We start from the raw sequence: 13,728 nt of genomic DNA on the forward strand, positions 1-13,728 counted from the left end.
GAGCCATCAGCCCAGAGCCTGACGCGGGGCTCGAACTCACGGAGTGCGAGATCGTGACCTGGCTGAAGTCAGACGCTTAACCGACTGCGCCACCCAGGCGCCCCTAAAGATTTTTTTTTAATGTTTACTTATTTTTGAGGGAGAGAGAGAGAACAGGGGGAGGGGCACAGAGAGAGAGACACAGAACTGGAAGCAGGCTCCAGGTCTGAGCTGTCAGCACAAAGCCTGACACAGGGCTCTAACTCACGAACCATGAGATCATGACCTGAGCCGAAGTTGCACGCTTAACTGACTGAGCCACCTAGGCGCCCCTGTTTTAATTTTTAATTTAAATACAAAAGTGATATAAAATGTTTTCCAATTAAACACAACTTTACAGTTGGGGTATAACTACATTTCTTTTTTTTTGTTTCAATATATGAAATTTATTGTCAAATTGGTTTCCATACAACACCCAGTGCTCCTCCCAAGAGGTGCCCTCCTAAATACCCATCACCCACCCTCCCCCCCTCCATCAACCCTCAGTTTGTTCTTAGTTGTTTTTTTTTTAATTTTTTTTTCAACGTTTTTATTTATTTTTGGGACAGAGAGAGACAGAGCATGAACGGGGGAGGGGCAGAGAGAGAGGGAGACACAGAATCGGAAACAGGCTCCAGGCTCCGAGCCATCAGCCCAGAGCCTGACGCGGGGCTTGAACTCACGGACCGCGAGATCGTGACCTGGCTGAAGTCGGACGCTTAACCGACTGGGCCACCCAGGCACCCCTGTTCTTGTTTTTAAGAGTCTCTTATGCTTTGGCTGTCTCCCACTCTAACCTCTTTTTTTTTTTTTTCCCTTCCCCTCCCCCATGGGTTTCTGTTAAGTTTCTCAGGATCCACATAAGGAAATACATTTCACCATAACCACTGAAAATTTAGCATCCAAGCTGAAAAGTGCTATAACAATATGTATCAGATTTTGAAAACTCAGTATGAAGATAGGAATGAAAATACTTCCATTTATTTATATTATTACATGTTGAAATAATATTTTCGATATATTGGTTAATGGATATTATACTTAATTTCAACTGTTTCCTTTTACTTTCTAAACTGTGTACAAAAGAAATTTTTAAATTACACAAGTGGCTTGCATTATATTACCTTTAGATTCAAATACCGTTATATTATGCAGCCTCTCACAGTATGTGTTCTGAAAAAGTCATACTGCCAAATCTCAAGACTTAGTTCTCACCACTCCAAGAGATTGGATTCTCAGGAAAAGCTCCCTGCCCTTGTTCACACAGACCTCTCTTCACAAACTCCAATCATATTCCTACTCCTAAAATGTCTTACTGACTAAAATGAATGAAACCATTTCCTACCTTCCTTTGTTTGAAAATCAAGTCTGTGAATAAAATCAAAGGTGTCTGGGGTGTTATTCTACCTAACCACCAGTCTCTTCCTTGACAAAACACACTCTAAAGTCCTTAGTTTATCCTCGAAGAGTTCAACTAGTTCTATTTCTGTACCATCTTTAGGAAAGAAAACAGCACATGAGGAAACTGAATAATTACCAGTATGTATATGAATATTAACTGGGAAGGAAAAGGAAAAGCACTGGAAATGAAGGGAACCCATCCCTATGGTCCTGTTATTAACTGGGAAGGGGCAACCACCTAGGGATCAGGTAAATGGATGGGTCACAATTAGGTCATACAATCTAGAAGGAAAGCAAATATTTTATGTTCTGTAAAGCAAATATATATGACAGAACAAAAAGTAAACACGAACTGACCTTGAACGCGCTGTTAAGTAGCAACACTCTCCTCTACTTCAGGAGGCTTCTCTTGCAGAACTACAAGACCAAGAAGGGACCCTTGAGGTTCTGGACAGGCTAAACAACACACTGTCCACCATCAGACATGACCCATGACCCACCACAAATATATCTAGATGGAATAAGAGATAAATAGAATACTGCTGACTTTTAACAGTGTCACACTTAAAGGCCATAACCTATAAACAGCGCTGGAATCTAAGTTCACACTGTGAACTTAGGGGGCACACTGTGGTTCTGAAAGCAATGACTTCCCCTCTGATGTCTATTTCTTTATAGATAGATCAAACTGGCTCTAAGATGTAAGAACAGAGGAGAATCCAGGGAAACACTTCCAAGTAACCATGGAACCTACAGTGGACCCTGGGTGGGCAACACTCACTTCCCCAATATCCCCTCTGTGTGAAGCACTCCTACAGGTTTACTGGGGAAATTTTAAAAAATCCTACCCACTGCGTTCAAACTTACAGTCGGTTACAACCCAGCTGTCACAGGATCACTTGGTCACAGTATCAGACACCTTTCGTCACCGTAGACTGTGTACTGACAGTCCCACTAGCCTTATCGTATACCAGTCTGGGCACTCCAGGGCCTGTCACACACACTCTCACTCACAGGCATGCAGGCGTGTGCACTAAGAGTTCACAACGAACTTGTCACAGACAATAACGCCCGAAACCACCGTCGTGCGAGGTTTACGCAAACACCGGGACAAGGCTCCTGGCTCCATCTGCCTTACCCGCGCCCCGGGAGCTTAGGACCTCCATACCGCGAGCTCCTCCCGCAACCCGACCTGGATCACCTTAACTCACCAGGCAAAACCCAATAACCACGAAGATACCGGAAGCGGAACCAAAAGTCGAAGTCCATTCGTGGCCCTGGGGCCTGTGGGAAACGTAGTCCAACACTAAAAAAAAATGTTCTGGTTTTCGAGCGCGGCAGAGTACAACCGTCGCGAATTTCACGTCACGCCCCCGAAACCCCTGAGAGTTCCGGGTGGGCTGATCTTTCGTCCTCCGCGGAAGGTTGCCGGTGGCGGTTCTTAAAACATGAAAGAGCCGGGTGATGGTTTCGTGGGAGCGAGAGGTCTTTGCATGAACTAGAGCCCAAGCCGAGAAAGTAATCGGAAACCTGGGCAGGGAGGAAAGTAAAGGGAAGCGGAACCCTGCCAGAGGCGGGGCAAAGAGGAAAACGGAGGCAGCCTGAGTCTGGGAAGACCGGGAGAGAACCGGAAACCCTAACCCAGGAGCGTTGAGGGAATCGGATCCAGGTTGAGGAGGGCCCGGGAAGCAATCGAATCCGTGCTGAGGGATGTCGGGCCGAGAAGGGCTGAGGAGGGTACTGCAGTTCGGGCGGGAAGGCTGAGGTGAGAAACGGGAGCCGGTGACTGTCGAGGTTTCTCTTCACTCAGGCCTGTGTGTGCGGGACCCCGTGGTCGTGAACCAGAGATGACGAGTTTTGTCAGTTTTTGCCCCTTGAGAAAGCCCCAGCACCCAGAATGGCGTCTGGCACATAGCAGACGCTGGGTATGTGTATGCCTGCCCTGGTGTGTATTTTATACCATCGCTGACAGGAAGTTCTCTCGTGTCCTTTTCCAGTCCCACAGCATAGACAGCCAAAGTTTGTTTTTTTTTTTTTAAGTTTGTTTTTGAGAGAGAGTGTGTCTGCTGCTGTTTCTTCTTTTTAAAAAGCTCCCCAGTTAGATGAATAGTGGTAAGAAGGTTGGATTCTCGTCTGCTATTGTATAGCATAAGGCAACTATGCACACCCAAAGAGATTAATATGAATTCCTGCTAATTGATTAACTACTTTTAATCACATTGACATGCCCCCTTTGTTTATTCTTTAGCAGTGGCAACATGGGAGGTTGAGTTTTTGTGGGTAGTGAGAGCCTGGATCCTCACTGGATCCATCACTGGATATGATGGTTAATAATACACAGCTCAGTTCCCAACTGCGTCAGTAACTATGGATCTGTAAACAACATCTTACATTTACCCTATGTCTTCTGAGTATCAGTATATATGGTTTCTTAATTTACATGCCACATTGTTTAGGATGCTCAGATGTTCATCATGAGGCAGAAGAGGTAACAGTGAGAAATTAGGCAAAGACAGGATTGTGCAAGATGGAAAGTGAAATGTCATCCTGATTGCAAACAGTATATGCTCTGCATTACATTGTGTCTTAACAAAGTTATCTTCTGCAGGGGCACCTTGGGTGGCTCTGTTGGTTAAGCATTTGACTCTTGGTTTCAGCTCAGGTCATGATCTCACGGTTCATGAGATGGAGCCCCATGTTGGGCTCTGAGCTGACAGCACTGATGCTGCTTGGGATTTTCTCTGCCCCTCCCCCCCACTCACACATGTGCATGTGCTCTTTCTCTCAAAATAAGCATTTATTTATTAGTTATTTTTAAATGTTTATTTTTGAGGCGGGGAGGGGGGCACACAGAATCCGAAGCAGGCTCCAGGCTCTGGGCTGTCAGTGCAGAGCTCTATGTGGGGCTCAAACCCACAAACTGACATCGTGTGATCTGAAGTCAGACGCTTAACCGACTGTGCCACCCAGGTGCCCCCAAATAAATAAACATTTTTAAAAATTATCTTGTGCACTTTCCATTTCCTTATATTTTGAGCTTTCCAGTCCTGTTTTGTATTACAATGCAAACAAGTTAATGTCTTAGCCTAAGAAGGGAGACCCACCTAATGAACAGTAGTAAAAAATAATCTTAGAAAAATAGGAAGGCCATGTCCTCCCTCTCCCTGTGGAGCTGCAGAGGAATTAATACCATTCTTTGTCATAAAATTTATTTCAAAGAAACTGATATAATAAAGTGTTAAATTGAGAACATTAAATGAATATTAGCCTCGCTCTCCTGTCCCTTACTTTCTAAATCTGTAAACCTATTAGTTATTTATTTCATTATTTGCTGCCCAGGTAATAATGTTTAAACTGTCATCTGTGTTTTATTGAAAGCCATAAATAGTTAAAATATTTTTATGTTAAGGGAATTCTGTTTACTTTCTTTATGCATAAAGGTATAATAAAATCCCAGGACCTTTAGCCAACAGCGAAATGGAAAGCAAAATAATAAGATACTACACACAAGGATGTGCTAGAATCAAATATAAAGGTAATGAGGGGCGCCTGGGTGGCGCAGTCGGTTAAGCGTCCGACTTCAGCCAGGTCACGATCTCGCGGTCCGGGAGTTCGAGCCCCGCATCAGGCTCTGGGCTGATGGCTCGGAGCCTGGAGCCTGTTTCCGATTCTGTGTCTCCCTCTCTCTCTGCCCCTCCCCCGTTCATGCTCTGTCTCTCTCTGTCCCAAAAATAAATTAAAAATGTTGAAAAAAAAATTAAAAAAAAAAAGGTAATGAGTATTGGCAAGGACATGGGGAAATCAAAACTCATACACAACTAGACAATATAAAATGGTGCAGTTACTGTGGAAAAGAATCTGGCAGTTCCTCAAATGGGTAAACATAGATCCACAATTCCACCCCCATGTATATAATCAAGAGAAATGAAAATATATGTCCACATAAAACATGTACGTATGTTCACAGCAGCATTATTCATAACAGCCAAAACATGGAAACAACCCAAATATCCATCAAGTGATGAATGGATAAACAAAATGTGGCATACCCATACAAGGTAACATTATTCAACAATAAAAAGAAATGAAAAGGATACGTGCTATAACTTGAATCTTCAAAACTTTAGGGTAAATAAAAGAAACTAGTCACAAAGTACCGCATGTTGTATAATTCCTTTTACAGGAGATATCCAGGAAAGGTAAATATGTAGACAAAATGAATTGTTTGCTTAGTGCTGGAGCATATTAAGGGGTACTTAACTAATAAGGTCAGTTGATATTTTTCATACCTATGTATACAGTGTATACAAATTTTATATGAAAAAACCCTAAAATACAGTAAAATAATGAGAGGTTGCAAAGTATTCATGAGACCAAACATTCAAAACTATTTCCCCTTCTCTTGCTCTCTTTTTCCCACCAACTAGGAGTGACAGTACCTACAGCTGCAATAGGTCAGCCCTTCTATATTCCCGGTTTGCCTATTCCTCCCTCTTTAATTTCCACATTGAGGCAGGAAAGAAAGTGATGCAATATACACCAGATATTCTATCATAAAGCCCAAATGAATGTTGTACTTTTGAACAAGTTTTAAACCATGAAGCCAAACAGTAGTTTCCCAGAATCAAACCTTATATCCTTTTTACTTTTAAAAAACATCTTTAATTTTTTTTTCTTTTTTGGTCCATTTACACCCCTAACTGGTCTTTGTAGCCATGGAATATCTCAAGCCCTACTTCTATCTTTTCTTGACGATATCCTTCTCCTCTGACATTTTCCTAAGCAGATGAATGCAGAAATAACAATATATTATCTAAAATGTCTTATTTGCCAACAGAAAATTTATAAGACATGCAAAGAAACTACAGAATATGACTCCTGCTTTGGCAAAAAGAAAAAGAGACTGCCTAATAGAGCAACCAGATGTCAGATTTAATAGACAAAGACTTCAAAGAAGCCATTATAAATATATTCAAAGAACAAAAGGGAATCATGATTAAAGAAATAGTGGCAATGCTACATCAAGTAAGGTGTGGCAATAAAGATAGAAAAAAAATTTTGAGTAGGCTCCATCCCAATGTGGGGTGTGAATTCACAACCTTGAGATCAAGAGTCACATGCTGTACCAACTAAGCCAGCCAAGTACCGCAAAGATAGAAAATGGAAATCCCAGAATTGAAAATTTCATTAGAAGGGTTCAAAAGATTTGAATTAGCAGAAGAAAGAATTAGCAAACCTGAAGATAGGTCATTAGTGAGTATACAGGTTTAAGCACAGAAAAAATAATAAGGAAAAATGAACAGAGAAATGTGGAGCACTAGTGAAGTGCACCATTATATGCATAACGGGAATACCAGAATGAACAGAGAGGTTTCGAAAAAAAAGCATTAAAAAAACTTCAAAACTTCCCAAATTTATTTACAATAATAATGAGAGTTTAGCTAAGCTATTATTATTAGCTATTATTTACTATTATCATTAGCTAAACTAATATTGCTGCTTTGGCATACATTTCGTTTGGTTAAGTGTCTTGCCAAAATCTTCAACTGACACTAACCCCCTCATATAAGCACATACCCTAGGTAGCAGCCTGCAGAGTCACAGCAAATGAAAGTTCCTGATATGATTTCCCAACAGCCTTCTGATCAAGTCTCCTCAGGCTACCAGCATCTGTATGTGCCCCTTAGATAAGACTCCTGTGGGAGTCTTACTAAAATACTATTCTTTTGGTTTGTATCGACCAATCCAGCCCCAGCCCAGGAACCATAAAGCACTCCACTGTAATAAAGCCATGTGCCCCATGTTGTACTTTCTCTGTCTGCACTCTGCCTTGACCTTCCCATCTGGCCTCTTGTGTACTTCCTCCAAGACATGTAATGCACTTCTCTATTTCAATTTCTCCTGTGTTCTGTTGTTGAACCATGACTCCCCATCCAGCAGTCTGTGCTCCAGTAAACAAATGTTCATTTAATAGTCATCATAATTTATGTGTCCACGAAGTTCGACAAATTCAAAGTAGTAGAAACACAAAGGAATCCACCAACATATCAGGGTAAAAATGCTGAAAACAAAGCAAAGAAAACGTCTTTAAAGCACCAAGAGAAAAAGAACTCATCACTTAAAAGGGAGCCCCAACTAGATTAATGGCTGACTTCACATCAGAAACAATGGAGGCCAGAAGGGAGTGGGGAGACAAATTCCAAGTCCTGAAAGACAAATGCCTTTTAACCAAGAATCCTACACCCAGCCAGAGTGGCTTTAAAAAATGAAAGCTAGGGGCACCTGGGTGGCCCAGTCAGTTGAGTATTTAGCTCAGGTCATGATCTCAGTTCGTGAGTTCAAGCCCCGCATTGGGTTCTGTGCTGACAGCTCAGGGCCTGGAGCCTGCTTCACATTCTGTGTCTCCCTCTCTCTGTCCCTCCCCTGCTTGTGCTCTTGCTCTCTCTCTTTCTCTCTCTCTCTCTCTCAAAAGTAAATAAAAATTAAAAGGGTTTTTTTTTTTTTTAATGAAGGCTAAATAAAGCCTTGTTTATTCCAAGATAAACAACTGAGAGGCTTTGTCACCAGCTTGAAGAGATTACTAATTTCTTCAAGCTGAAAGCAAATGACCCCTAATTGTAATTTTGATATACATTAAAAACAGCACCTGTAAAAGTAACTATGTAATTATAAAATACAATACAAATGCACATTTTTCTACTTTGTTGTCTTATGTTAAAAGCATTTCTATAAAACATGTAAATAATGTGTTAGAAAAATAATATAAAATGTTAATATGTAATATTACTATATTGGTAACAGCACAAAAGAACAAAAGAGGTGGGAGGAAACAATGCTGCTGTAGTAGGGAGATAAGGAAATGAGCCCAGATGGTTACTCAAAACCACAGGAACAAATAAGAACCAGAATAATAAGAAAATACAACAAAATCTATAAATCTATACATATTCTAATAGCTTTAAAACACAATTATAGAAAGTAATGATCATAGCAAGGTATTGTAGAGTTGTAACACAGATGTAGTATGTAGAGATATAGACACAGATGTAGTAAAACAGTAATACATCAAAAATGGAGAAAAGAGAATAAACCCATAGGGAGTCTAACATTTCTGTCTTCTTGGATTTAAGTTAGCATAAATCTGAAACTGCTTCTGATAAGCTCCAGAACAAGATTTATGTAATCAAAAACTAAATAACTAGGGGCGCCTGTGTGGCTCAGTCGGTTGAGCATCCAACTTCGGCTCAGGTCATGATCTCATGGTTCGTGAGTTCGAGCCCCACGTTGGGCTCTGTGATGACAGCTCAGAGCCTGGAGCCTACTTCAGATTCTGTGTGTCCTTCTCTCTCTGCCCCTCCCCACTCATGCTCTCTCTCTCTCTCTCTCTGTGTCAAAAATAAACATTAAAAAAATTTTTTAATAAAAAAAACCTAAATAAAACAATATAGCAAGAAGTCACTGGATACATTAAAATATTACAAAGTATTCACTTAAAGGATGTGGTAAATTAGAAATAGAGGAAGAAAAAGGACATCATAGACATAGAAACCAAATGTACAATAGCAGACAAGAATCCAACCTTCTTACCACTATTCATCTAACTGGGGAGCTTTTTAAAAAGAGAGAAGAAACAGCAGCAGACACACTCCTGGTGGCCTGGAAAAAAAAAAATCATACAACCATGTTGTGAGCTATGGTTGGGGCTATGTGGCTAGTACCTCAGGGTGGCCTCTAGGAGATGAAAATGACACTGAGTCAACAGCCAGCAAGAAAATGGGAACTTAGGGCACCTGGATGACTCAGTCAGTTAAGCATCTGACTCCTGATCTCAGCTCAGGTCATGATCTCACAGTTTGTGAGATCGAGCCCCATGTTGGGCTCTGTGCTGACAGTGCGGTGCCTGCTTGGGAATCTCTCTGTCCCTCTCTCTCTGCCCCTACCCTGTACATGCTCTCTCAAAATAAATAAATTAAAAAAAAAAAACAAACATAATTTTAAAATGGGACCTCAGTCACACACCTGAAGGGAACTGAATTGTGCCAACAACCCAAGTGAGATTGGAAGAGAATCTCTACTTCCAGATGAAATCACAGCCCCAACAAGCACTGGTTTTCAGCCTTCTGAGAACCCATATATATATATATATACTATCCCCAGACTTCTGACAGACTGAAACAAAAATGAGTATTATCAAGATAAATTTGTGGTAATTTCTTGTGCAGCAGTAGAAAATAAATACATTATCCAATCATTGAACTAACTATTGGCCATCCTTGTCAGAAAGGTGGATCACAAACGGTTCACATTCACTTGGGATGGAGATTTTGCGTCTAAAAAATTTTTTTTAATGTTTATTTATTTTTGAGAGAGAGAGACAGCTCAAGCGGGAGAGGAGCAGAGAGAGAGGGAGACACAGAATCTGAAGCAGGTTCCAGGCTCTGAGCTATCAGCACAGAGCCCGACATGGGGCTCGAACCCACAAACTATGAGATCATGACTTGAGACAAAGTTGGACGCTTAACCAACTGAGCCACCCAGGTGCCCCTGGATATTACACATTTTTATTCTGGCTCTACAACTAAGTTATTTTAGCTTCCTTCTGTCATATTTCAAAGAGATCTGGACCAGTTGGACATCCCACAGACTACATACTGGTCCACTACACGACTGAAATCATCCTAATCAGACTGGTTTAGCAAAAGATAGTAACCAGATTGGAGGGTTTGGTAAAACACAACAAAACAGATAAATATTATGAAGATTAAAATGTCACCACAGCAGTGATAATATTGGGGTTATAGTGGTTTGAGGCATTCCAGAATATTCCCTCTGAAATAATGGATACAGTATTGCATCTTGCACTTCCCACCATCAAGAAGCATTAATGACTGGTTGGCCTCTTTGGATTTTAGATGTGGCAGATTCCACAACCAAGGAAACTCCACGATAGGAAACATGCAATGTAGACCTCTCTGGTTCTGGAGCATGCCATGCCATCTTCAGAGAAGAACTATAAAACTTTTGAAAACATTAAGAAACAGCAAACATGACCATGATCCACCAGCTTCTTAATGAAATTTTTAGTCCTCAACAAAAACTAGTATCATCTATGGACAGATTCTTTACTTTTCTTCACAATTGGCTGCCTTTTCTTTTTCTTGCCTGATTGCTCTAGCTAGAACTTTTTTTTTTTTTTTTTTTTTTCTCCAGCTAGAACTTCTAATACTGTGCTGGATAGAAAGGTCAAAAATGGGCATCTTAATATTCCTCCTGATCTTACAAGGAAAGCTTTCAGTCTTTCACTATTGAATATGATGTTAGCAGCAGGTTTTTCATATAATGGTCCTTACCATGTTGAGGAAGTTTCCTTCTGCTTTTAATTTAATTATGGTTTTGTTTTGTTTTTTAACCACGAAAGGGTGTTGAATTTTGCCATATGCTTTCTCTGCATCAAATGAGGTAATCATGTATTTTCCCACATTCTATCATGTGGTATATTATATTTGGTTTTCACATAATGAACAATCCTTGTATCTTATGAATAAAAACCACTTGTTCATGGTGTACAATCCTTTTAATATCCTGCCAAATTTGATTTGCTAGTATTTTTATGACAGATTTTACAATATTTCTAAGTATATCACTCTATAGTTTTCCTTTTTTGTAGTGTCTTTGTCCTGGCTCTTTGACAAATCAAGATAATGCTGGCTTCATCAAATGAACTAGGAAGTATTTCCTCCTTGATTTTTCTGAAAGAGTTTGAAAAGGACTAGTGTGAACTCTTCTTTGGTAGAATTCACCAGTGAAGCCATTTGGTCCTAAGCTTTTCTTTTTTGAAAAGTTTTTGATTACTGATTCAATCTCCTTGCTGGTTATAGTGCTATTCATATTTTCTATTTCTTCATGAGTCCTATTTGGTGGATTGGGTGTTTCTAGGATTTTGTCCATTATATCTAGGTGATCTAATTTGGTGTTATACAACTGTTTATAGCATTCTATTACAATAGTATTTATTTTTGTAAAATCAATAGTAATGTTCCACTTTCTATTGTTTTTAGTAATTTGAGTAACATCTTTTTCTTAGTCAATATAATGGTTTTGGGGGCACCTGCATGGCTCAGTTGGTTAAACATCCAACTCTTCTTGATTTCAGCTCAGGTAATCATCTCATGGTTCATGGGTTTGAGCCCCGTGTTGGGCTCTGTGCTGACAGTGGGGAGCCTGCTTGGGGTTCCCTGTCTCCCTCTCTCTCTGTCCCTCCCCACTCCTCTCTCTCAAAAATAAAATAAACACCATATATGTATATTGTTTTCCTATTTCTATTTCATTTATCTTTGCTCTAATCTTTATTATTTCCTTCCTTCTGCTAGTTTGGGTTTAGTTTGTTCTTTTTCTGGTTCCTTAAGGTGTTAAAGTTAAGTTGGTGATTTGAGATCTTTAAAAAAATTGTTTTAATGTTTATTTATTTTTGAGAGATAGAGCACAAGCAGGGGATGGGCGGAGAGAGAGGGAGACACAGAATCCAAAGCAGCCTCCAGGCTGTGAGCTGTCAGCACAGACCCCAATGTGGGGCTCAAACTCACAAACTGTGAGATCATGACCTGAGCTGAAATTGGACGCTCAACCAACTGAGCCACCCAGGCGCCCCTGAGATCTTTTCAATGTATGTGTATGTTTCCCATTGTATGCTTTGTTATAGTAATAATTTTATATAATTATTAGGAATGAAATATAATTATAAATAATTATATATATTACAATTTGGAGTATTCTGTTTTCATTTTCTTACATCCCAAAGTATTTTCTAATTTCCCTTGTGATTTCTTCCTTGACCCATTGGTTGTTTAAGACTGAGTTAATTTTTATATATTTGTGAATTTTCAAACTTTCCCTTTGTTACTGATTTCTAGTTTCTTTCTGTTGTATGATTATAAACTTTAAAAATGTATTAAGACTTAATGTGGCCTAATATATGGTCTATCTTAGAGGTTGTTTAATATGCACTGGAGAAAAATGTGTAATATCCTGTGGCAGGTAGAGTGTTCTGTATATGTCTGTTAGGTCTAATATACTGTTACCAAAATCCTGTTTCTTTATTAATCAAATGTGTGATTGTTCTGTCCATGAGTGGAAGTGGATATTGATGTCTCCAATTATTATTACAGAAAGCTCTATTTCTCTTCAGCTCTCTCAATGTTTCTGTCACATATTATGGGGCTTTGTTGTTTGGTGCATATAGATTTATGTTTGTTATATCTTCTTAATTTACTCTTTTATCAATATATAATGAAATTCTTGTCTTTTAACAATTCTTTTTTTTTATTTTTTTGAGAGAGAGCAAGAAGGCACAAGCGAGCAAGGGACAGAGAAAGAGAAGAGGAGCTCTCCAGAAGCAGGGTTCGAGCTCATCCGAAGCAGGGTTCGTGCTCACCTGAAGCGGGGCTTGAGCTCACCCAAAGCAGGGCTCAAGCTCACCCTATGCGGGACTTGAACTCACGAACCATGAGATCATGACCTGAGCCAAAGTCAGATACCTAACCGACTGAGCCACCCAGATGCCTATCTTGTAACAATTCTTAAATTAAAATGTATTTTGATTGATTTAGTAAAGGAACACCTTCTACCTTTTACTATTTGCATGGAATGTCTTTTTCTGTCTTTCATTTTTAACTTATTTGTGTCTTTTTTCTTTTTATTATTGTAAAATATGCATAAAAGTTACCTTTTCTACATTTCTAAGGAGTAACTGACAAATATAATTATATATACTTAGAGTGTACAATGTGATGATTTGATATGCATATACATTATAGGATGATTATGAATATAACACATCCATCACCTCACATAATTAATATAGTTAACTCTAAAATTTACCATTTTAAGTGTATAATTGTAACATTAAATACATTCACATTTTTGTACAACCACCATCCATGTCAAAAACTCAAGAAAATCCATACCCATTTAACAAGAACTCCCCATTCCCCTCTCCCTCAATCCCTAACAACTATCATTCTATTTTCTATCTCTATGAATTTGACTACTCTAAACACCTCATATAAGAGACATACAATATTTATTCTTTTGTGACTGGCTTATTTCACTTAGTATAATGTCTTCAATAATACTCCACTATTTACCACATTAGTCAAAAATGTGTAGAAACATTCTTAGTGGACTCTTGAGTTGCTCAACTTTTTCACTACTGTCAAGAATGCTTTACAAACGTGGGTATACAAATATGTTTGTGTCCCTGCTTTCAGTTCTTTTCAGTATATAATCAGAAGTGGAATTACTAGATCAGGT

At 39.4% G+C, this 13,728-nt stretch overlaps 1 protein-coding gene and 3 long non-coding RNA genes across 8 annotated transcripts in view; 2 read left to right on the top strand and 2 right to left on the bottom strand.

Moving 5' to 3' along the window:
* ZNF260 (zinc finger protein 260) overlaps window positions 1-3,471 on the bottom strand; it is a 77,027-nt gene extending 73,556 nt beyond the window's left edge. Inside the window, exons 1-2 of the mRNA XM_040445774.1 lie at window positions 2,631-3,471; window positions 1,777-1,930 (exon numbers count right to left, since the gene is read on the bottom strand). The gene's annotated coding sequence lies outside the window, so the exon portion shown is untranslated. The remainder of the gene's footprint in view (window positions 1-1,776; window positions 1,931-2,630) is intronic.
* LOC121011388 (uncharacterized) lies at window positions 3,073-13,049 on the top strand. The gene is made up of 2 exons (XR_005781593.1): window positions 3,073-3,184; window positions 12,752-13,049. It is a non-coding gene; the product is annotated as an uncharacterized LOC121011388 (long non-coding RNA).
* Window positions 4,664-5,334, top strand: LOC121011386 (uncharacterized). Its single transcript, XR_005781589.1, has 2 exons — window positions 4,664-4,954; window positions 5,191-5,334. It is a non-coding gene; the product is annotated as an uncharacterized LOC121011386 (long non-coding RNA).
* Window positions 5,523-13,728, bottom strand: part of LOC121011384 (uncharacterized) — a 29,999-nt gene continuing 21,793 nt past the window's right edge. For 4 of the 5 annotated variants that reach the window (XR_005781577.1, XR_005781579.1, XR_005781581.1 and 1 more), the window contains one exon: window positions 5,523-7,480. This is a non-coding gene — a long non-coding RNA (uncharacterized LOC121011384). Of the gene's footprint in view, window positions 7,481-8,786; window positions 8,805-13,728 lie in introns of those variants that run through there. The other variant, XR_005781580.1, reaches the window with a different exon arrangement.

This window comes from Herpailurus yagouaroundi, unplaced genomic scaffold (assembly GCF_014898765.1).
Source record: "Herpailurus yagouaroundi ecotype Mexico unplaced genomic scaffold, PumYag 194, whole genome shotgun sequence".
Lineage (NCBI taxonomy): Eukaryota > Metazoa > Chordata > Mammalia > Carnivora > Felidae > Herpailurus > Herpailurus yagouaroundi.